Raw genomic sequence first — 24,256 nt, 5'->3', positions numbered from 1 at the left:
GGCAGTGCGTTCGGAGGTGGTGGGTGTCCGGCCGAGCGGCGCGTCGCGAGGTGGTGGTCGGCGGGCACCGCGGGGGTGGGTGGATAATGGGGAGGAAGTGGTCGGGGTGGGTGGGGGGGAAGTAGTGGGGGTGGGTATTTTTTCTTTCTTAGGGAGGGCGGGCGGTTGTTTTTAGTGTTAGGTTCGGGGCGGGTCGGGTGTTATCAGAATAAGGCGAAAGTGTTATTAGAATAAGGTCTTAAGGGGTGTTATTAGAATAGACCCACCCTATATATATATATATTGACCCCCTTCTTCAAATTAGATCTTTCGGATGCGGGATGAACTCCTAGCACCACATCGTATGCGAGCAATTCAAGAGGAATTGGCGGCATTCTTCCTTGACCATGTGATCGCTAAAGACGGAGAATACTATGTGGATCCTGTGTTCGTATATAATTAGGAGATTATATTGTAAGAGCTAATTATTGTATATATGTAGCCGGTAGTGTCGGATAGATATACGAGAACTTGTTGTTCGACCAATCTCTCGAAGAAGGAGAGGTGGTCGATATCACTTCTCTCTGTATGCATATATGTTCATGACGATCTTCTGTTTCCTTCGTTTTCTTACTAACTAGCTAGCGTGTCTAGTCCTCTCTATACATATGTATAGTACGTAGCGTCGACCAAGCACGGACATAAGAGAGGACACTTCTCTCTATTAATTAGCTAGCTAACACAATATATGAAATACCTAAATTAACCCCCCAAAACCTCCAAACCCCCCCTTTCAAAAAAACAAAAACCACAGCCACAGAAATGCTGACGCGTGGATGCCTATTGGTCCCGGTTGGTGCCACCAACCGGGACCAAAGGCCCTCCTGCCTGGGCTCCGCGCACAGGCCACGTGGAGGCCCATCTGTCCCGATTCTGGACTGAATCGGGACTAAAGGGACAGGGCATTAGTAACGACCCTTTAGTCCCAGTTTAGGAACCGGGACAAAAGGCCCTTACGAACTGGGACAATAGGCCTGTTTCTACTAGTGCATGTGATACCAACACGGTTTCGGTCTACCGGAAGGGGTTCCAAGTACGTTTTTCTTTTGACTCCGCCAACCGGCCCTAAACTTTTTCTACACGCTGGCATCACCATCGGCATCACGCGCGCCAATTTGCATATTTTTCCGATGGTCAATGCATTTTCTACAATTTTCCCGGTGAAAAAGACCTCAAACAGTGGCCGGACGTGATGCAACGTTCGTTTGGTGTCCGATTTCATTCCAACCTTGCGTGGTGGCCTACGTTGCCCGTACCCACATGTCTGCACAGTCTGGTGCAGTTGCATGCATGCGATCACGTAGACCATGTGCAACCAGCACCGTTTCGGTCTTTCGGAGGGGGGTTCCGAAGGAGTATTTTTTTTCAACACCGCCAAATGGCCCGAAACTTTTTCCACACGTTGTCATCAACATCGACAGCACGCACGCCAATTTGCATCCTTCTCCTGCGCTCGATGGATTTCCTAGGATTTTCCCGGAGAAAAAAACACTAAAACATTGGTTGCACGTGATGCAATGTTTTTTTTCGTCGATCAAATGCATATAAAACTTTCCATTTCGGCAATGAAGATCGATTTGTACAAAACAAATTTTTGCAAGTTTTCGTCATGTTTAACGACCGCTCGTTCGTTCTTTCATACATATTTCTACCAAATTGCAATGCAATCCACGACACTAATAAATAACTAAAAATTATTCGAACATTCCATTACTCATTACGATATTTTACATGGTTCGTTGGATGAAATTTTACATTCAGAAGTAAAAAGCACTAAAATAAATCAAACTACTCCTCGTTGCTAATCAGATCTACCACTATGGGCTCGCCGCGGTTTCCGCCGCCGTCTTCGCCGCCATCGGAGTCAGAGTCATCGGAACCGGCGAAGTGAGCGAAATAGCCATGCCCGCGAAGCATCGCGCCGGTTAGAGTTGTGCCGCCAGCAGAAATGATCTAGGGTTTGGGTTGGGTGTGTGCGTCGTGAGAAGAGGCGCCGGCCGGGGTGGTTTCTGCTTGCGTGAGAAGAGGCGCCAAGGGAGGAGACGCCTCTTCTGTGACCCTAATCGGATCTGCGACAGGGGCGCCTGCTGGTTACCGGATCCCATGCTCCATGAGATGCAAAACTTTCCATTCCCAAGATATACCAAGGTTTGTTTTTGTGGGTAGAAGCAGAAAAGGGTGAACAAACCGTCCGGCGCTCGTTCTCTAGGCGGGACAGGCGACCCATCGGGGGTGTGGGAGGACGGCGGTCAGCGGGGCGACGGGGCAAAGGGTCAGCGGTGCGTCGCGGCAGCGGAGCGGCGGTGTAGCGCGGCTGCGGGTCTGGCGGCGCAGTGCGGCACCGGCGCAGGCCGAAGCGGAACAGGCAGGGCAGCGGCGCAGTCCGTGTAGCGCGGCAGCATGGGCAGCGGCGCAGACGAAAACGGGCCGGGCAGGCCAGTCACGGCGGCCTAAGAGAGCCTGCATTTTGTTCACGTGAGCCCTGCACTTCTTGTTTCTGTACGAATGTATTCGTCTACGTATAAGACGCGGGTGGGGCGGGCGGCGGGTGGCCTCTTTTTCATAATATGGCCATCATGCCCCTGATTACGAATGGGTATCGAGCAATCTCAGCCCTTCTTGTGTTTAGGGGGGGTGTACCGAAGCAAAAGTGTATTTTGCATTATCCAGTGTAATCATGGATTCAGTTCTTGGTCAGTATGAATATATTCTCTCCGTTGGAAGAACTCATCCTCTCATGAAAAAATATATGGAATATATCTTAAATTTTCCTCACAATATTCAGATAATATAGCCATTGAGCAAAATGAAGCTTACCACTACAAATGGCATAAATAGAAATCCAATATTGTTGTTTCTTGTGAAGTTGGTTCACTTTATTCCCTTCCTGTTAGAACTGCTGCTTGGGATCTAGGGCCTAAACAACTTGTGATAATAGACTACTTAGAGTTGTCCTATTTGATATTCAATGCAACCCTTCATTTGTTCTATTGCATCTTTGAGCCATATTAGCATTCATTTCCAATTAACAATGGACTACTTCATGTAAGTTGTTACTATCTCTTAGAAATTCTTTCTGCATTCGTCCTATAAACAATTAAATTCACTATCAGCCTTGAAGTTCACTGCAAGTTTGCTGCAGATTTTTTATTTAAGAGACAGGAGTACATGTGATTTCTTTTTGTTTACGTTTGTTGAATATGAATAATTCATTCGAGAACGCAGACAAAACATGATAAGAAAGGGAAAGAACTACCCTATAGGAAGCTTGGTCAAGGTCGCCGCTCATGTTTGGTGGCATTGTTTCTAGCGCCACCAACGTCGTCAATGCCTGTTACCTACGGCACCGTTGCTGCTTTCCTCTGTCGGGCGTGGTCGACCAGCCACTACCTGCAGGCAATAGAATTGAGGCCAGCAACTGTCGCTGATCTAGGCTACAGATCAACACATGGATGGGGAGAGGAGGCAGTGGTTGGCATCGTGGCAGGGAGAGGAGGCGACGGTTGGTGGGGAGAGGAGCCGGCGGACGATGATGTGGTAGGACAAGAGTCGAGTGGCATGGTGGGAAGGTGGAGATTACGCCATGTGAGTTTCTGAAGTTGTGCCTTGTGCGGCGGGGATAAGGGATGTGTGATGTGCTTGTGTGGTGAGAGACGAGGAGTTGCTTTTCCTTTTTGCGGGAGGCTGTTCATATTTTTCTAGAACAGATATGAGTGGCTGCTTTTCCTCTTTCATTCCCTTGTGAATTGAGAGCAGGGACGGGCCGGTAAAATCCGGAGCCCTGTGCGAAACTAGAAAAAAAGAACTAACTCCCGTCCAGATGGTAGCTACGGCGTGAGACTCCCGTCCAAATCGCAGAAAAAGTTTATAGTGTATATAATATAATGTTTACATAATAATTGTGTATATAAAAACATACATATTCAACTCCCGGTTACGTGAAGCACTCGAAGCATGAAAGCCGTGAGACGGTAGCTACGGCGTCGGCGCAATCGCTGTTTTGCGTTGAGATCCATCTAACTCCCGTCCAGATGATACTCTTTTTTCTTTTTCTTTTTTGATGAGATGAGACGATCCCCTGGACAACCGACGAGAAAAATCAAGCAGGTGCGCGTTGGACGGAGTCATCGAGAGCAGCGCAGCAGGCTGGTTCGCAGCGCGGACGCCAGCGGGCAGCGGCCCAGCGCCCAGCAGCCCATTAGAACAACTTAAAAAAACAAATACATACAAGGCCTATAAATATTTGGGGCCCCTCAAATTTATGGACCCTGTGCGTGCCGCACATTTATAACACACCTATGGGCCCGGACCTGACTGAGAGCAGTGGCTATCGTGCCATGATAGAATTGTCAAATATTCTTGAAATAGCGAAAATTCTTTTGAGAAGAATAGCCAAACAAGTGATCTAGAAAATGTCCTACGTTACTCCAAAGCGGGATGCCACCCACTCCACTCAAAGAAAAACATGCTGCGACCCACTCAGCTTAAAGCGATCACGTGCTTGCATTCTAGCGGCTGGCCAATGTATTCTTTGGCCAGTTCATTATATATTTTGGACACTACATCCAATTGATAGACAATAAAACTATGAGATATTGAAATTACTGAAATTTTCAAGGGACTTCAGCAACGCATCTGAAATAGCGTTTGGCAACTTATATTCTCTACCGGCTGGTATTCCAACAAGCACAGGCAAGTATATTTATCTATTTTATTTTCATATTCAAGATACATTCAATTATTTCTCTATTCTTATAAAAAAATCTGAGTTGATGATGATGGTGTGCCTGTCATTTTACAATATAGACCGTCCGATTTATATCTAACGGATAGAAAGCAAACTATGACAATTTTGCAAAAAGATACCCGTACCTCTCTCCATATTTGCAGATAAGACATTTTCTCGTTCATCCTTATCTCCCACAACCTCATTGTTGAGCAATTAAAAAAGAAAAGCCTCAGGAATAATCTGGCATGGTGGCCGCTGCCGGCGTCGTCCATCCCCATGCCTCCGCTCAGTCCGACCACCAATCACCACCACGCTCCACTCCTCCTCACCTTATCTCTCTTTCTCGAGATACCATTAGTCTTTACACATGGGATTACTTCCGCATGGGTCAATCACAACAGGTGTTTTATAAAAAATGCATCTTAATGTTCCATGCAATGCACGGGCATCTTGCTAGTATCATCATTATATTTGAGATACTAATAGTTTATTTATTGCAGAAATGTGTTTGGTTACTTTGTTTTTTATTTCAATATGCTATCGTGGAATGGTAAAAAATTGGTTCATCCAATTTACAGGGTGAGTACTCTATGTTTGCACATTCTTACATTTTCAAGTGAAATCTTCATGCTAACTACATATAGTGCTTGTGCAGGATGGTTACAAGTCAATGATTTTTTATTATATTTGCTCAAGTACTGCGTGAATGAAGCTGAAGACAATATACCTGGTATTGTAGGGGAATATCATAAGAGCATCAAGTAGATCTTAGCATATAGCAAATCAGTAGTTGAATCATTGCTCCCTATGCATATGTCGACAAATTACATTTTTTTTAATGTAAGTTCATTGCAACTGAAGTGAAATAATGTTGATGCAAGTGAAGTGGGATAATGGAAATACATTGCATCAATCACATTTTTGGTTTGTTACTGTAATTTTTTTCTATACATATTAAATTTGAAGTGCATTATATTTACATATGCAACCAGCAAAAAATTTAAAAGGCCCGTGGCAACGCACGGGCCTTCTACTAGTAAATCAAGATTTTCCAAAGCAAACTATATGAAAAAGGTCACAAATGGGTACGCCTACGATGTATATTACCTGAATTATCATGAAACACACATGGAAGTAAATACATCTGGTATTCTATTGTGAAAAGTCGCGGGTTGATATGTGTAACCTTCCCTGACCGAAAAACATACTCAGTGACAAGAAAAGTGAACTCCGCGCAAACGAGGCGAGAGCCAATTTCATATTCCAGTTCTGTTCATGAACTACTTTAGCTTGTGCCGCAAAATCAATATGTATATGTTACATCATGTTTTTTACGTTTGCAAATTTATGAAAATGCAAGCGAGTGCATAGTTTTTATTTGTAATGCCTACATATTTCATATATAAAGGAGTCCATAGTTTCTAGTAAGACAAAAACTATCTAAATTATCATGAAATGACATGGGGGTAATACACCATGTAGTATGAAAAAAAACAATGATGGTACCTACATTTCCTAACAGGTGGGCACCATATTTAGCATATTCGTATGGGTTTACTTTCCAAAGCATTTTAGTTGTGATCACGGAGCTATTGGTGCTTTAACATTAGTGATCCAAACACTCTTATATTTCTTTACCGAGGGAGTATAAAGAATTAAAGTGTGTAAGGTTTACATGTACTAGGCAAACATAGCTGGAGGCAAAGGGGACCAAGTTACGTTCACCGAGATTAATGCATGATTAGTCTTTATCTTTTGAGTAGTAAGCACATGGATGTCCGCTCGGAAGGAACAATAGTGTTCAGTAGAATTTGATGACTCTGAGCCTACCTTTAACTTCAACTCCATCCAAGAACGTACGGCTACAGCAACCACATACCTCTTTAAGAATCGTGACTTGCCAATGGTACCATCGAAGAGTCGGATTTCTCCGTTTGATCCACTCGTAAAACAACCAAGACACAAATGGAAGCCCTTTTGCACTTCTGATACGAGAACTTCTACAGTCGCCTCAACGGCATGTTCAAGATGAGATATTGATATGTCAACTGCGCCACAGTCGCCATGGATGCGTCTTCTGAGTGTGTGACGGTGCGATGTGTCCACTCTACCAATGATTGATGCACCACCGATCATCTGTAGATCATGCTTTGCTTGTTCAGCCACCTTGATCCTCAAGTCATATTCAATTGCAATTTCATCACAAAATTATATCCCTCTTTTAGGGCCAGTCATGATTGAAAGAACATGCGGTGCCCCCATGTTTGATTTTGGTAATTGATGACAATCTCTATAGACTAATGGTTGCCTTGAGTTATATTTGAAGGTTTTGTCCATAGGCTTTTCTTGGAGTACATGTGTCGGTTTGAAGGAGAGTTTGTGTCGACCAATGTGCTATTCAAGGAATTACCTAAAGATTGGTCTTGTGAGAGGTTGATCAAGACTAAGTCAAAGAGTGAATCAAGTTGATCAACCCACAAAACGTAGAAGATGTACCGAGAGGGATCAAGTGATCCCATGGTATGGTAAGCATTGTCAATTACGCTTTGTGTACTAACCCATGGTCTTCTTGAGAGTTCTTTGTGGGGTTAGGTTGCGGTGTGCAAGTTCAAGTGGAGCATCATGAAGAGATCAAATGCTTGAAGCTTGCCGTCCATTGTGGTAACAATTGATTCATGAAGATGTGCGGAAGAGTGGCTCACCCATAATGGAGTATGGGGAGCAATCAACTAGTCTTCATCGAGCCAACGCAATCAAGAAAGGTGGTCCAACTTGAGGGAATCAAGATCGTCATCATCTAGGTCAAGTGGACCATGTGCAAGCCAAAGGTTTTCCCTTGATAGGTTTTCTATTTTTCCGGTCCTATGGTGGTAGTTGGGAGACCGGGTTATAGGATCGATTGTCGTACTATCAAGGGGGGCTCTCGATGAGTAGCTTGACCGTATCGTTCATAGAGAGCTCAAACCATTGCATCCTTGCATCATCTTTTTTGGTTCTTGTTTGGTTCTTCTCCTTGTGAGATTTGGAGCTTATGGTCATTTTCATGACAAGCTCGTTTTCATCGAAAACGGAGTTCACGTGCATCTTCTATGATGTTTTCGATGTTGGAGGTTATGTCGGTTCTTCCTTTTTGGAGGTTTCGCTATTTTGATGCTACTTGTCGTCTTGTATCCAACAAGCTTGAGTTTGCTAAATTCGGAGCTCATTTGCAGAAGTTTTGGCAGTTCTGGTTTTCCTTGGAGTATACTTGTTTTCGTGGAAGTGGCATAAGGATGGCGCCAGCGGTAGTACCGCTGGGCCGGAGCAGCAGTATCGCGTATCGCCACAAGCGGTAGTACCGCTATCCCACTGCGGTAGTACAGCCTATGGCCATAAGCGGTAGTACGGCTCCGGTTCCGTGCTGGTACCGCCTCAACTCGAGACGTGGTTTTCTCGTGTCGGGTTCAGCGACAGTAGGAGCGGTAGTACCGCTCGTGTGCGGTAGTACCACGGCTACCACCGCCCCTAGTGCCGCTCAATGGCCCTCCTCCTTGTTCTTTCTCCCCTATGCTCGTGGTAGGCGCTGTGCACGGTCCCAGCGGTAGTACCGCTGTGCCAAGCAGCAGTACCGCTGCGGCCTACGGTAGTACCGCCGACTCCAGCGGTAGTGCCACTCATATGGCTCTGCCTCGCCCTCTGTTTTGCTCCGCTCTCTTGTTCTACCGCCCGGGCGGTAGTACCGCTCCCCTGGGCGGTAGTACCGCTCATGCGCGGACTGAGCACATAAGATTGAATTCGGGAGCTCCTATAAAAGGGGGTCTTCTTCCCCATTCAACCCTATCTTTTGAGCTCGTGTTCTTCCCCCATTGTTGACCTTCTTCGAGCTTGCTGACTCTCAATCCCTCCATGGATTCTTGCTAGTTTTTGAGGGAAAAGAAAGAGGAGATCTAGATCCACATTTGCACCAATCACTTTCTCCTCTATGTGAGGGGAACCCCTTGGATCTAGATCTTGGAGTTCTTGGTGTTCTCTGTCTTGATCTTCCTCTCATTTTCCTCCCTAGCATTAGTTGTTTCGGTGGGATTTGAGAGAGAAGGACTTGGGCACTCCGTGTGCCCCTGCCATTGCATTTGGTGCATCGGTTTGAGTTCTCCACGGTGATACGTGGAAGTTACAAGTTGAGAAGCTTATTACTCTTGGGTGCTTGATACCCTTGAGCTTGTTTCTCTTGGGTGCTTGGGCGCCCTAGACGGTTGGTGGTGTTCGGAGCTCAATCATTGTGGTGTAGAACTTCGAGCAAGCGTCGGGGTCTCCAATTAGGTTGTGGAGATCACCCCGAGCAATTTGACGGGTTCCGATGACCGCCCTCAAGGGTTGCCAAATTGTACGGGTTTGGTGACCGCCCCCAAGGGTTTCCATTTGTACGGGTTCAGTGACCGCCCTCAATGGTCCCTTAGTGGAATCACGACATCTTGCATTGTGCGAGGGCGTGAGGAGATTACGGTGGCCCTAGTGGCTTCTTGGGGAGCATTGTGCCCCCACACCGCTCCAAACGGAGATTAGCATCCGCAAGGGTGTGAACTTCGGGATACATCGTCGTCTCCGCGTTCCTCGGTTATCTCTTAGCCGAGCCCTTTACTTATGCACTTTACTTTGTGATAGCCAAATTGTTTCTTGTCATATATATTGCTATCACCTAGTAGTTTATATTGCTTAGCATAAATTGTTGGTGCACATAGGTGAGCCTAGTTGTTGTAGGTTTGGTGCTTGACAAATTAACCGCTAGGTTTATTCCGCATTTGTTCAAGCCTAAACCGTAATTTTTTTAAAGCACCTATTCACCCCCCCTCTCTAGGCGACATCCACGATCTTTCAATGGTGGTGAGAGAACCCTATAATATTATCATCATTATTTAGTAGTTTTCATTTATAACAAGAAATATCTAAAGCTAAACAATTCATTGTGATATTCAACTTGTAAGAATATTGTGCAACTGATGTAGCTGGAGCATTGTTTTCTTTTCAAACAACGAGCATGCCTCATAGATTTCCATTAAACAAACCACCAGTGTTTTCACAAGGACAGAAGAAAAAGCAAACAAAAGGAAGTGCTAAATGTCCAGTTGCAAACCTATAAAAAATTGCCTCTAATGCAAAGTGCTAATACGAACCAAAGGCATAAGGATGAGAACATAAAGGATTTCACCATCCAAACTAAATAATTAAAAAAATGCATGATTGTGTTAGAGAAGGAAAATGGCCCCGTCAAGTTATTTGGTTTGTATTTAAATGCCAAATGTTTAATTGCATAAACCTGTTGAAAGGAATAAAAAGTAGAGAAAAAAGTAGTGATGGGATCATTCATCTATGCATCTTCATATACCTATAAACAAACTGAAAAGAGTAATATTTGAGTTTATTGGGACAAGTGATACTCTTATAGTTTCATAATTTAGAACTATTTTCATAGTACATCAGGATTTCACAATATCATACTGGTATAGTAGTGACTGAGGCGTTTTGGAGCTCGGCCTCCATGAAGGCCGAAATGTTTGGGGAAAAAATAATCAAAATTTGAACTTTTTAGTTTGAAAATTTTGATTTTTTTGTACAAGTAGACAAGGATGTGATGTGTATGTGTGTAAAAGTTTAGAATGAAATACGTTGAAATGCAACCTGTACAAAAAAGAAAAATTCATGCACTTTGAGGATGAATAGTAACATGTGCTAAAAAAGCCCTTTTTTGCATAGCCCTCATTTCAACGTATTTCGTTCTGAAAATTTACAAACATGTGTGTTATGCCTTCATGTATCTCTCTATTATTTTCAGATGTTTTTGAAACTTAGAAATATGAATTTTGAAAATTGCAAATGGAGCCCTCCATGTAGCTCGGCCTCCAAAAGCAATTTTCGGTAGTGAGTGACTTATAAAATCCAAAGTGTTATTCAGCTCTCTTGGACAAATTAATCACATGGAAGCATCAAAGAGATTAAGTAGTTGTAGTAGGCTATCGAAAGTGTGTATGGTCCATCTGATCAGTTCTTTGCATGTGAAACTGAATAAAAAAGGTAATTTGAAATAACAAATAAATCTAGTTAGCCCACTCAAGTATAATAAAGTAGCAAAAAAACATCAAGTATCGAACTTCGTCAGCCTAACTCCCTGAAGTAACATTGTACAAAATTTAAACCATTTTCCAGGGTCAGTTTAGTAAGTGGTTTTCCCCATATGGCAGCATCCACGTAACGTCCATGTGGGCAAACAATACATCCCAAACTGGCACAAAAGGTGAAGATAGTATTTAATACGTTAACGGGCGAAATCTCTGGTTTTATACTTTGCGGGGGTTAAGTAGACGTACATCAATACTTGGGGCAGTTAGATAGACTCATTTCTTGATAAAATTGCAAATAAGTATGGGTGTGCACCTTCTCCACAATGATGGGATCATCCCTAGTAAATCTGACGATATAATTAAGCATTGCATCCAGGTGATCCCGGACTGCTATGTATCCGTACAACTGTACTAACCCATCATCAGCTATAATTTCAGTCAACTTCAAAGAGAAAATTTGGAACATGCGAGTAGGTGGATGCCTCAGGCAATATCCATTGAGGAAGAAGCAATTTGGAGGTTCCGTTAACATCATTGCGTCCAAACAAGCTTCATAGAAAGACATAAAGTTATTTGGTAATCAGAAATTGATACAGTTAAGAAATATTGGCCATACAAAGAGTGAACATGCGCTTGAGGATTCCATGCATGGCCCAATGAGAATTTTCCTTTTCATAGTAGTGGAAACTATATATCTATGTTCTTTTCACTAGGAAGTTTATGCCGTAGAAAAGTTCTCTGAGAAAAACACAAATAAACAGAAAGTTATATATCAACTAAGCAAGTAAAAGTCCATTTATTCACCCAAAAACATTTCATAATTCCCTATCATACTTTTTTGTTCACTTTGCCCGCAAGAACTATTAACACAGGCCATTTCACCCCTTTCTGAAAATTTTCTATTGTTTCTATTTCTAGAAGTCAGCTTTTAAGTTGATTTTTCCCCGATGGTAGATACATCGTACCCCGTGTTATACCATATTTTCCCTATCACTCCAAGTTCACCACTCTTGCGCTTCTCCAAAGCATCAATTTCTCATGAATTAAATCCAACAGAGCATTCCCAGTTAGATGTGGATCAGGGAGTCGAAGCCCTTTCATAATTTCACATGACTATTTGCAGAGGTTGGGATGTTAGAAATATAATTGGGTTTAACTTAGAGATAAGAAGATAGAGATAGAATTAGTTTAAACTACATGTAACTTATCTTGTACTCCAAGTCTCTACCCCTCTTGTATTCCTATATATACCCCATACGAGGGTCATATCATTAAAACACAATATTTCTAGACATCCATAATTTCTATATGGTATTAGAGCGGTTAGTCTCACGACGCCGATCCTAGGACCACTCACCACTTCCGCAACGCGTGCCGCCTCCAGGGAGATTAATCTCTTCTCCTCGGGGGCTCAGCACTCGATCAATCAAATATTAGATCGGTCTCATAGTTTAGATCCAATTTTTGAGTCTCCATCATTAGATGACCCCGTAGAGTAGATCAATACCAAAATTCTAGTAGATTGTTTTTTCTTTAGCCTCCAAATAAATCTGATCGATCCTTTGAAATCCAGCAGATCGGTTCTTCGAACGGTGGCCGAGCGTCGCCAACCTCCCGCGATGGGCGACACATCGGTGAGTGTTGAACCCGCCACGACCGCCCCAGCTAGCTCTTCACCGAGCGACTTCTTCGACGACAGACGAGCCCCACGTGCTCCCCGGGCGGGACGGTCTCGGACATCGACATGTAGATCCGAACAGTCGGCCGGGACGCGCCGGCACAAACTTCATCAACCCGTAGCGACCATCCTCGGCCTCATCGACTATGCACAGAGGCCGACCACGGGAGGGCGACGAAGGCAAACTGCAGCTACATGCTCCAGCAGCGCGGCTCTCCCTCCATGCGCGTAGGCCGCGCATACGAACGGAATCGGAAGGCTGGCGCTACCTCGATCCTGTTGGGGAACGTAGTAATTTCAAAAAAATTCCTACGCACACGCAAGATCATGGTGATGCACAGTAACAAGAGGGGAGAGTGTTGTCTACGTACCCTCGTAGACCGGAAGCGGAAGCGTTATAACAACGCGGTTGATGTAGTCGTACGTCTTCACGGCCCGACCGATCAAGCACCGAAACTACGGCACCTCTGAGTTTTTGCACACATTCAGCTCGATGACGATCCCCAGACTACGATCCAGCAAAGTGTCAGGGATGAGTTCCGTCAGCACGACGGCGTGGTGACGATCTTGATGTTCTACCGTCGCAGGGCTTCGCCTAAGCACCGCTACAATATTATCGAGGATTATGGTGGAGGGGGGCACCGCACACGGCTAAGAGATAAATGATTAATCGTTGTGTCTCTGGGGTGCCCCCTGCCCCCGTATATAAAGGAGTGGAAGAGGGGGCCGGCCAAGGAGGGTGGGGCGTCCAAGGGGGGAGTCCAACTCCCACCGGGAGTAGGACTCCCATTTTTCCTATTAGGAGTAGGAGAGGGAAGGAAGAGGAAGGAGGGAGGAAGGAAAGGGGGGCCGGCCCCCTTCCCAATTCGGATTGGGCTTGGGGGGGGGCCTCCCTTGCTCCTTTCCCCTCCTTTCCACTAAGGCCCAATAAGGCCCATATACCTCCCGGGGGGTTCCGATAACCTCCCGGTGATCCGGTATTGTCCCAATCTTACCTGGTTTTGCGATGTCCAAATATAGTCGTCCAATATATCGATCTTTATGTCTCGACCATTTCGAAACTCCTCGTCAAGTCCGTGATCACATCCGGGACTCCGAACAACCTTCGGTACATCAAAATATATAAACTCATAATGAAACTGTCATCGTAACGTTAAGCGTGCGGACCCTACGGGTTCGAGAACAATGTACACATGATCGAGACACGTCTCCGGTCAATAACCAATAGCGGAAACTGGATGCTCATATCGGCTCCTACATATTCTATGAAGATCTTTATTGGTCAGACCGCATAACAACATACGTTGTTCCCTTTGTCATCGGTATGTTACTTGCCCGAGATTCGATCGTCGGTATCTCAATACCTAGTTCAATCTCGTTACCGGCAAGTCTCTTTACTCGTTCCGTAATACATCATCTTGCAACTAACTTATTAGTTGTATTGCTTGCAAGGCTTAAGTTATGTGTATTACCGAGAGGGCACAGAGATACCTCTCCGGCAATCGGAGCGACAAATCCTAATCTCGAAATACGCCAACCCAACATGTACCTTTGGAGACACCTGTAGAGCACCTTTATAATCACCCAGTTACGTTGTGACATTTGGTAGCACACAAAGTGTTCCTCCGGTAAACGGGAGTTGCATAATCTCATAGTCATAGGAACATGTATAAGTCATGAAGAAAGCAATAGCAACATACTAAACGATCAGGTGCTAAGCTAATGGAATGGGTCATGTCAATCACATCATTCTCCTAATGATGTGATCCCGTTAATCAAATGACAACTCATGTCTATGGTTAGGAAACATAACCATCTTCGATTAACGAGCTAGTCAAGTAGAGGCATACTAGTGACACTTTGTTAGTCTATGTATTCACACAAGTATTAAGTTTCCGATTAATACAATTGTAGCATGAATAATAAACATTTATCATGATATAAGGAAATAAATAATAACTTTATTATTGCCTCTAGGGCATATTTCCTTCAGTCTCCCACTTGCACTAGAGTCAATAATCTAGATTACACAATAATTATTCTAACACCCATGGAGCCTTGATGCTGATCATGTTTTGCTCGTGAAAGAGGCTTAGTCAATGGGTCTGCTACATTCAGATTCGTATGTATCTTGCAAATCTCTATGTCTCCCACCTGGACTAGATCCCGGATGGAATTAAAGCGTCTCTTGATGTGCTTGGTTCTCTTGTGAAATCTGGATTCCTTTGCCAAGGCAATTGCACCAGTATTGTCACAAAAGATTTTCATTGGACCCGATGCACTAGGTATGACATCTAGATCGGATATGAACTCCTTCATCCAGACTCCTTCGTTTGCTGCTTCCGAAGCAGCTATGTACTCCGCTTCACATGTAGATCCCACCACGACGCTTTGTTTAGAACTGCACCAACAGACAACTCCACCGTTTAATGTAAATACGTATCCGGTTTGCGATTTAGAATCATCCGGATCAGTGTCAAAGCTTGCATCAACGTAACCATTTATGATGAGCTCTTTGTCACCTCCATATACGAGAAACATATCCTTAGTCCTTTTCAGATATTTCAGGATGTTCTTGACCGCTGTCCAGTGATCCACTCCTGGATTACTTTGGTACCTCCCTGCTAGACTTATAGCAAGGCACACATCAGGTCTGGTACACAGCATTGCATACATGATAGAGCCTATGGTTGAAGCATAGGGAACATCTTTCATTTTCTCTCTATCTTCTGCAGTGGTCGGGCATTGAGTCTTACTCAACTTCACACCTTGTAACACATGCAAGAATCCTTTCTTTGCTTGATCCATTTTGAACTTCTTCAAAACTTTGTCAAGGTATGTGCTTTGTGAAAGTCCAATTAAGCGTCTTGATCTATCTCTGTAGATCTTAATGCCCAATATGTAAATAGCTTCACCGAGGTATTTCATTGAAAAACTCTAATTCAAGTATCCCTTTATGCTATCCAGAAATTATGTATCATTTCCGATTAGCAATATGTCATCCACATATAATATCAGAAATGCTACAGAGCTCCCACTCACTTTCTTGTAAATACAGGCTTCTCCAAAAGTCTGTACAAAACCAAATGCTTTGATCACACTATCAAAGCGTTTATTCCAACTCCAGGATGCTTCCACCAGTCCATAAATGGATTGCTGAAGCTTGCACACTTTGTTAGCTCCTTTTGGATCAACAAAACCTTCCGGCTGCATCATATACAACTCTTCTTCCAGAAATCCATTCAGGAATGCAGTTTTGACATCCATCTACCAAATTTCATAATCATAAAATGCGGCAATTGCTAACATGATTCGGACAGACTTAAGCATCGCTACGGGTGAGAAGGTCTCATCGTAGTCAATTCCTTGAACTTGTCGAAAACCTTTTGCGACAAGTCGAGCTTTGTAGACAGTAACATTACCGTCAGCGTCAGTCTTCTTCTTGAAGATCGATTTATTTTCAATTGCTTGCCGATCATTGGGCAAGTCAACCAAAGTCCACACTTTGTTCTCATACATGGATCCCATCTCAGATTTCATGGCTTCAAGCCATTTTGCGGAATCTGGGCTCACCATTGCTTCTTCATAGTTTGTAGGTTCATCATGATCTAGTAGCATGACTTCCAGAATAGGATTACCGTACCACTCTGGTGCAGATCTTACTCTGGTTGATCTACGAGGTTCAGTAGTAACTTGTTCTGAAGTTTCACGATCATCATCATTAGCTTCCTCACTAATTGGTGTAGGTGTCACAGAAACCAGTTTCTGTGATGTAGTACTTTCCAATAAGGGAGCAGGTACTGTTACCTCATCAAGTTCTACTTTCCTCCCACTCACTTCTTTCGAGAGAAACTCCTTCTCTAGAAAGGGTCCATTCTTAGCAACAAATGTCTTGCCTTCGGATCTATGATAGAAGGTGTACCCAACAGTCTCCTTCGGGTATCCTATGAAGACACATTTCTCCGATTTGGGTTCGAGCTTATCAGGTTGAAGCTTTTTCACATAAGCATCGCAGCCCCAAACTTTCAGAAACGACAACTTTGGTTTCTTCCCAAACCATAGTTCATAAGGCGTCGTCTCAACGGATTTTGATGGTGCCCTATTTAACATGAATGCGGCCGTCTCTAAAGCATAACCCCAAAACGATAGCGGTAAATCTGTAAGACACATCATAGATCGCACCATATCAAGTAAAGTACGATTACGACGTTCGGACACACCATTACGCTGTGGTGTTCCGGGTGGCGTGAGTTGCGAAACTATTCCGCATTGTTTCAAATGTAAACCAAACTCGTAACTCAAATATTCTCCTCCACGATCAGATTGTAGAAACTTTATTTTCTTGTTACAATGATTTTCAACTTCACTCTAAAATTCTTTGAACTTTTCAAATGTTTTACTTATGTTTCATTAAGTAGATATACCCATATCTGCTTAAATCATCTGTGAAGGTGAGAAAATAACGATATCCGCCATGAGCTTCAACATTCATTGGACCACATACATCTGTATGTACGATTTCCAACAAATCTGTTGCTCTCTCCATAGTACCGGAGAACGGCGTTTTAGTCATCTTGCCCATGAGGCACAGTTTGCAAGTACCAAGTGATTCATAATCAAGTGGTTCCAAAAGTCCATCAGTATGGAGTTTCTCCATGCGCTTTACACCGATATGACCTAAACGGCAGTGCCACAAATAAGTTGCACTATCATTATCAACTCTGCATCTTTTGACTTCAACATTATGAATATGTGTATCACTACTATCGAGATTCATAAAAAATAGACCACTCTTCAAGGGTGCATGACCATAAAAGATATTACTCATATAAATAGAACAACCATTATTCTCTGAATTGCATGAATAACCGTCTCGCATCAAACAAGATCCAGATATAATGTTCATGCTCAATGCTGGCACCAAATAACAATTATTTAGGTCTAATACTAATCCCGATGGTAGATGTAGAGGTAGCATGCCGACCGCGATCACATCGACTTTGGAACCATTTCCCACGCGCATCGTCACCTCGTCCTTCGCTAGTGTTCGCTTAATCCGTAGTCCCTGTTTCGAGTGGCAAATATTAGCAACAGAACCAGTATCAAATACCCAGGTGCTACTGCGAGCTCTAGTAAGGTACACATCAATAACATGTATATCACATATACCTTTGTTCACCTTGCCATCCTTCTTATCCGCCAAATACTTGGGGCACTTCCGCTTCCAGTGACCAGTCTGCTTGCAGTAGAAGCACTCAGTTTCAGGCTTAGGTCCAGACTTGGGTTTCTTCTCCTGAGCAGCAACTTGCTTGCTATTCTTCTTGAAGTTCCCCTTCTTATTCCCCTTGCCCTTTTCTTGAAACTAGTGGTCTTGTTGACCATCAACACTTGATGCTCCTTCTTGATTTCTACCTCCGCAGCTTTTAGCATTGCGAAGAGCTCGGGAATTGTCTTAACCATCCCTTGCATATTATAGTTCATCACGAAGCTCTTGTAGCTAGGTGGAAGTGATTGGAGAATTCTGTCAATGACGCAATCATCCGGAAGATTAACTCCTAGTTGAATCAAGTGATTATTATACCCAGACATTTTGAGTATATGCTCACTGACAGAACTGTTCTCCTCCATCTTGCAGCTATAGAACTTATTGGAGACTTCATATCTCTCAATCCGGGCATTTGCTTGAAATATTAGCTTCAACTCCTGGAACATCTCATATGCTCCATGACGTTCAAAACGCCGTTGAAGACCCGGTTCTAAGCCGTAAAGCATGGCACATTGAACTATCAAGTAGTCATCAGCTTTGCTCTGCCAGACGTTCTTAACGTCGTCAGTTGCATCAGCAGCAGGCCTGGCACCCAGCGGTGCTTCGAGGATGTAATTCTTCTGTGCACCAATGAGGATAATCCTCAAGTTACGGACCCAGTCCATATAATTGCTACCATCATCTTTCAACTTTGCTTTCTCAAGGAACGCATTAAAATTCAACGGAACAACAGCATGGGCCATCTATCTACAATCAAACATAAACAAGCAAGATACTATCAGGTACTAAGTTCATGATAAATTTAAGTTCAATTAATCATATTACTTAAGAACTCCCACTTAGAAAGACATCCCTCTAATCTTCTAAGTGATCACGTGATCCAAATCAACTAAACCATAACCGATCATCACGTGAAATGGAGTAGTTTTTAATGGTGAACATCACTATGTTGATCATATCTACTATATGATTCACGCTCGACCTTTCGGTCTCAGTGTTCCGAGGCCATATCTGCATATGCTAGGCTCGTCAAGTTTAACCTGAGTATTCTGCGTGTGCAAAACTGGCTTGCACCTGTTGTAGATGGACGTAGAGCTTATCACAGCCGATCATCACGTGGTGTCTGGGCACGACGAACTTTGGCAACGGTGCATACTCAGGGAGAACACTTTTATCTTGAAATTTAGTGAGGGGTCATCTTATAATGCTACCGTCAACCAAAGCAAGATAAGATGCATAAAATATAAACATCACATGCAATCAATATAAGTGATATGATATGGCCATCATCATCTTGTGCTTGTGATCTCCATCTCCGAAGCATCGTCATGATCACCATCGTCACCGGCGTGACACCTTGATCTCCATCGTAGCATCGTTGTCGTCTCGCCAATCTTATGCTTCTACGACTATTGCTACCGCTTAGTGATAAAGTAAAGCATTACAGGGCGATTGCATTGCATACAATAAAGCGACAACCATATGGCTCCTGCCAGTTGCTGATAACTTGGTTACAAAACATGATCATCTCATACAATAAAATTTAGCATCATGCCTTGACCATATCACATCACAAAATGCCCTGCAAAAACAAGTTAGACGTCCTCTACTTTGTTTGTTGCAAGTTTTACGTGGCTGCTACGGGCTTAGCAAGAACCAATCTTACCTACGCATCAATAACCACAACGATAGTTTATCAAGTTGGTGCTGTTTTAACCTTCACAAGGACCGGGCGTAGCCACACTCGGTTCAACTAAAGTTGGAGAAACTGAGACCCGCCAGCCACCTGCATGCAAAGCACGTCGGTAGAACCAGTCTCGCGTAAGCGTACACGTAATGTCGGTCCGGGCCGCTTCATCCAACAATACCGCCGAACCAAAGTATGACATGTTGGTAAGCAGTATGACTTATATCGCCCACAACTCACTTGTGTTCTACTCGTGCATATAACATCAACACATAAAACTTGGCTCTGATACCACTGTTGGGAACGTAGTAATTTCAAAAAAATTCCTACGCACACGCAAGATCATGGTGATGCACAGCAACGAGAGGGGACAGTGTTGTCTACGTACCCTCGTAGACCGGAAGCGAAAGCGTTATAACAACGCGGTTGATGTAGTCGTACGTCTTCACGGCCCAACCGATCAAGCACCGAAACTACGGCACCTCCAAGTTTTTGCACACGTTCAGCTCGATGACGATCCCCGGACTCCGATCCAGCAAAGTGTCGGGGATGAGTTCCGTCAGCACGATGGCGTGGTGACGATCTTGATGTTCTACCGTCGCAGGGCTTCGCCTAAGCACCGCTACAATATTATCGAGGATTATGGTGGAGGGGGGCACCGCACACGGCTAAGAGATCAATGATCAATTGGTGTGTCTCTGAGGTGCCCCCTACCCCGTATATAAAGGAGTGGAGGAGGGGGCCGGCCAAGGAGGGTGGCGCGCCCAGGGGGAGTCCTACTCCCACTCCCACCGGGAGTAGGACTCCCCTTTTTCCTATTAGGAGTAGGAGAGGGAAGGAAGAGGAAGGAGGGAGGAAGGAAATGGGGGGTCGGCCGCCTACCCAATTTGGATTGGGCTTGGGGGGGCCCTCCCTTGCTCCTTTCCCCTCCTTTCCACTAAGGCCCAATAAGGCCCATATACCTCCCGGGGGGTTCCGATAACCTCCCGGTGATCCGGTATTGTCCCAATCTTACCCGGAACCTTTCCGGTGTCCAAATATAGTCGTCCAATATATCGATCTTTATGTCTCGACCATTTCGAGACTCATCGTCAAGTCCGTGATCACATCCGGGACTCCGAACAACCTTCAGTACATCAAAATATATAAACTCATGATGAAACTATCATCGTAACGTTAAGCGTGCGGACCCTACGGGTTTGAGAACAATGTAGACATGACCGAGACACGTCTCCAGTCAATAACCAATAGCGGAACCTGGATGCTCATATTGGCTCCTACATATTCTACGAAGATCTTTACTGGTCAGACCGCATAACAACATACGTTGTTCCCTTTGTCATCGGTATGTTACTTGCCCAAGATTCGATCGTCGGTATCTCAATACCTAGTTCAATCTCGTTACTGGCAAGTCTCTTTACTCGTTCCGTAATGCATCATCTTGCAACTAACTTATTAGTTGCATTGCTTGCAAGGCTTAAGTGATGTGTATTACCGAGAGGGCCCAGAGATACCTCTCCGACAATCGGAGCAACAAATCCTAATCTCGAAATACGCCAACCCAACATGTACCTTTGGAGACACCTGTAGAGCACCTTTATAATCACCCAGTTACGTTGTGAAGTTTGGTAGCACACAAAGTGTTCCTCTGGTAAACGGGAGTTGCATAATCTCATAGTCATAGGAACATGTATAAGTCATGAAGAAAGCAATAGCAACATATTAAACGATCGGGTGCTAAGCTAATGGAATGGGTCATGTCAATCACATCATTCTCCTAATGATGTGATCCCGTTAATCAAATGACAACTCATGTCTATGGTTAGGAAACATAACCATCTTCGATTAACGAGCTAGTCAAGTAGAGGCATCCTAGTGACACTTTGTTTGTCTATGTATTCACACACATATTACGTTTCCGGTTAATACAATTCTAGCATGAATAATAAACATTTATGATGATATAAGGAAATAAATAATAACTTTATTATTGCCTCTAGGGCATATTTCCTTCAGATGCGACCTTACTTATTTCGCGTCGTCTGCTTCAATCTGTCCGGCCGGGTCGGCCAGCTCACACGCGACACGACTCGAGCGACTCCACGTTGCAACTCCAAGCCAATGGCCGAGGCATGGTACAGGGCTCCCGGCGGGAGTGCAGCCGACAGGGCATGCGCACAAGCCCAGGCGGAGGTAGCCTGGTTCCCTGGTGTGCGCGCTTGCAACCTAAGAGCATCTCCAGTCGTTCGGCCCCCCAGGGTGCTAAAAAAGAGCGGTCTGGGGGCGAACCGGCGCAAGTTCGGCCCCTGGGGGCGACCTAGCTCCCAGTCATGCCCCCAGGCGCCACCCTTAGGACGCGGAAAATTCGGACTTGGTCGTTCCCGCTCACAAAAGATGCCACAAGTCTGGCGATCGCAAGTCATAGTTCGGCGTACAAAAAATAGAGCGGCAGAAGTTCGCGTGCGCAACGCATCATTCGGCGGGCTCTTCCCCAGGCGTCGGCGGAGTTGGCGTGCGCGGGTTTGGCGGTGTCGGAGCTGCTTCTGCACTGGGCGGTGTCGGTGTGGCTTCGGTGGTGCTGTGCGTCTGGAGGCGTCATCACGTGGGCTTGGCGGTGGCGTCGGCATGGGCGTCGGCGTCGGCGGCACTGTCGAGGGAAGCTGGTTCAGGATGAGGCCGCGCTCCGCCAAGTACCAAGCAGGAAAGCCAGGTCGGTGTTTCTCTTCTCCGCGGCGACGTTGGTCCAGAGCAGGTCGAGCTTGACGGCGCTGGTCGACATGAACGCCGACCACCGTGCATCGGTCTTCTCTTCACGAAGGACGGCCCGGGCATCCGCGTCGGCGAGGCAGTGCTCGATGGACTCCTGCACTCGAGTGGTAGCCGCGCCTGCGTATTTCCCCTTCTTGGCACCTTTGTTGCCGTCCGGCCGCCCTTCCGATGCGCCAGGGGTCAGCGCATCCGGCTTGTAGGTCTCCTTGGTCTTGTCGAGGATGCGCCGGAGATACTTATCAATGCGCTTGTAGACGTGGAGATACTTGAATTCGGCGTCGCTGTTGCTCTGCCGGTACAGGGCGAACATGCGCAGCAACTGCGCGGAGGAACAAACAGTTGGCGGGCGTACACAGCGAAGAGAGGCGGGAGACCGGCATGGCATACCTGATCCTCAACGCTGGCGCCGCTTCCCGGGCGAGCCGCGACCTCCTCGACGACCCCATGCCATTTGTTGCACGCCCCTGGATACGCCCCCAATGGTTCGCCATCGCCTTGGAGCCGCCCTGCATGTAGACGCCTTTGAAGTAGGGGTCGACGAGCTTGCGCTCGTCGAACTCGGCCTTGATGCGGTCCCAGTACATTTCGATGCTCTGGTTCGTGCCGGTGGTAGGGTCGAGGCAGACGACTTTCCATGCTTCGGCGAGGCATTCCTCCTCCTTGGACGCCCACTTGATGCACGGCTCGCCTGACCTAGATGCCCGCTTCTTCTTCTTGCGCCCCTTCGCCAGAACAGGCGCCGGCTCCTCCTCCTCCTCCTCCTCCTCGTCCTCCTCCTCCTGCTCCTGCTCTTCCTGCTCGTCCTCGCCGTAGACGTAGCCGAGCTCGCCGTCCATGCCACCGCTGAGATCCACCGTCTCGTCCTGGGTGACGAACCCGGGAGACGCGGCGACCGCGGCCGAACCTGCCGCGATGATGTCGTCAATGTCGGCCTCGGTCTCGTCGGTGTCGCCGAGGTGCGAGAAGGGCAGCGGGCCACGATGGAGTGGGGGCGTCGGGGAGGAAGCGTAGGCGGGCGGCGAGTAGTTGTATGGAGGGTACTGCATGCCAGCGAAGGCGGGAGAGGGCATGCGCTAGGCCGGGTATCCATGGGGGAAGGTGACGTTTGGGTTGAACCCACCGTGCGCATCCCCGTCGGCGTAGCCCGGCGAGGGTGATCCTGCTACGTCTTGAGCTTGCGTTGGTTTTCCCCGAAGAGGAAGGGATGATGCAGCAGAGTAGCGTAAGTATTTCCCTTAGTTTTTGAGAAGCAAGGTATCAATCCAGTAGGAGGCCACGCTCAAGTCCCTCGTACCTGCACAAAACGATAGCTACTCACAACCAACGCGATTAGGGGTTGTCAATCCCTTCACGGTCACTTACGAGAGTGAGATCTGATAGATATAATATTTTTGGTAATTTTGGTATAAAGATGCAAAGTAAAAAAGCAAAGGCAGAGTAAAAGTCAAAGCAAAATTAAAGTGATGGAGATTGATATGATCAGAATAGACCCGGGGGCCATAGGTTTCACTACTGGCTTCTCTCAAGAGCATAAGTATTCTACGGTGGGTGAACAAATTACTGTTGAGCAATTGACAGAATTGAGCATAGTTATGAGAATATCTAGGCATGATCATGTATATAGGCATCACGTCCGTGACAAGTAGATTGAAAGGATTCTGCATCTACTACTATTACTCCACTCATCGACCGCTATCCAGCATGCATCTAGAGTATTAAGTTAAAAGCAGAGTAACGCCTTAAGCAAGATGACATGATGTAGAGAGATAAATTCATGCAATATGAAATAAACCCCATCTTGTTATCCTCGATGACAACGATACAATACGTGCCTTGCTGCCCCTTCTGTCACTGGGAAAGGACACCGCAAGATTGAACCCAAAGCTAAGCACTTCTCCCATGGCAAGAACTACCAATCTACTTGGCCAAACCAAATGGATAATTCGAAGAGACTTGCAAAGATAACCAATCATACATAAAAGAATTCAGAGAA

At 45.4% G+C, this 24,256-nt stretch overlaps 1 pseudogene; it reads right to left on the bottom strand.

Moving 5' to 3' along the window:
- Positions 1-2,312: 2,312 nt before the first annotated feature.
- The window catches only part of LOC119315580, a 39,916-nt pseudogene continuing 17,972 nt past the window's right edge, over positions 2,313-24,256 (bottom strand).

The sequence above is a fragment of the Triticum dicoccoides genome, chromosome 6A (assembly GCF_002162155.2).
Source record: "Triticum dicoccoides isolate Atlit2015 ecotype Zavitan chromosome 6A, WEW_v2.0, whole genome shotgun sequence".
NCBI classification, from domain to species: Eukaryota; Viridiplantae; Streptophyta; class Magnoliopsida; order Poales; family Poaceae; genus Triticum; species Triticum dicoccoides.
This window is presented reverse-complemented; position numbering and strand designations above follow the sequence as displayed.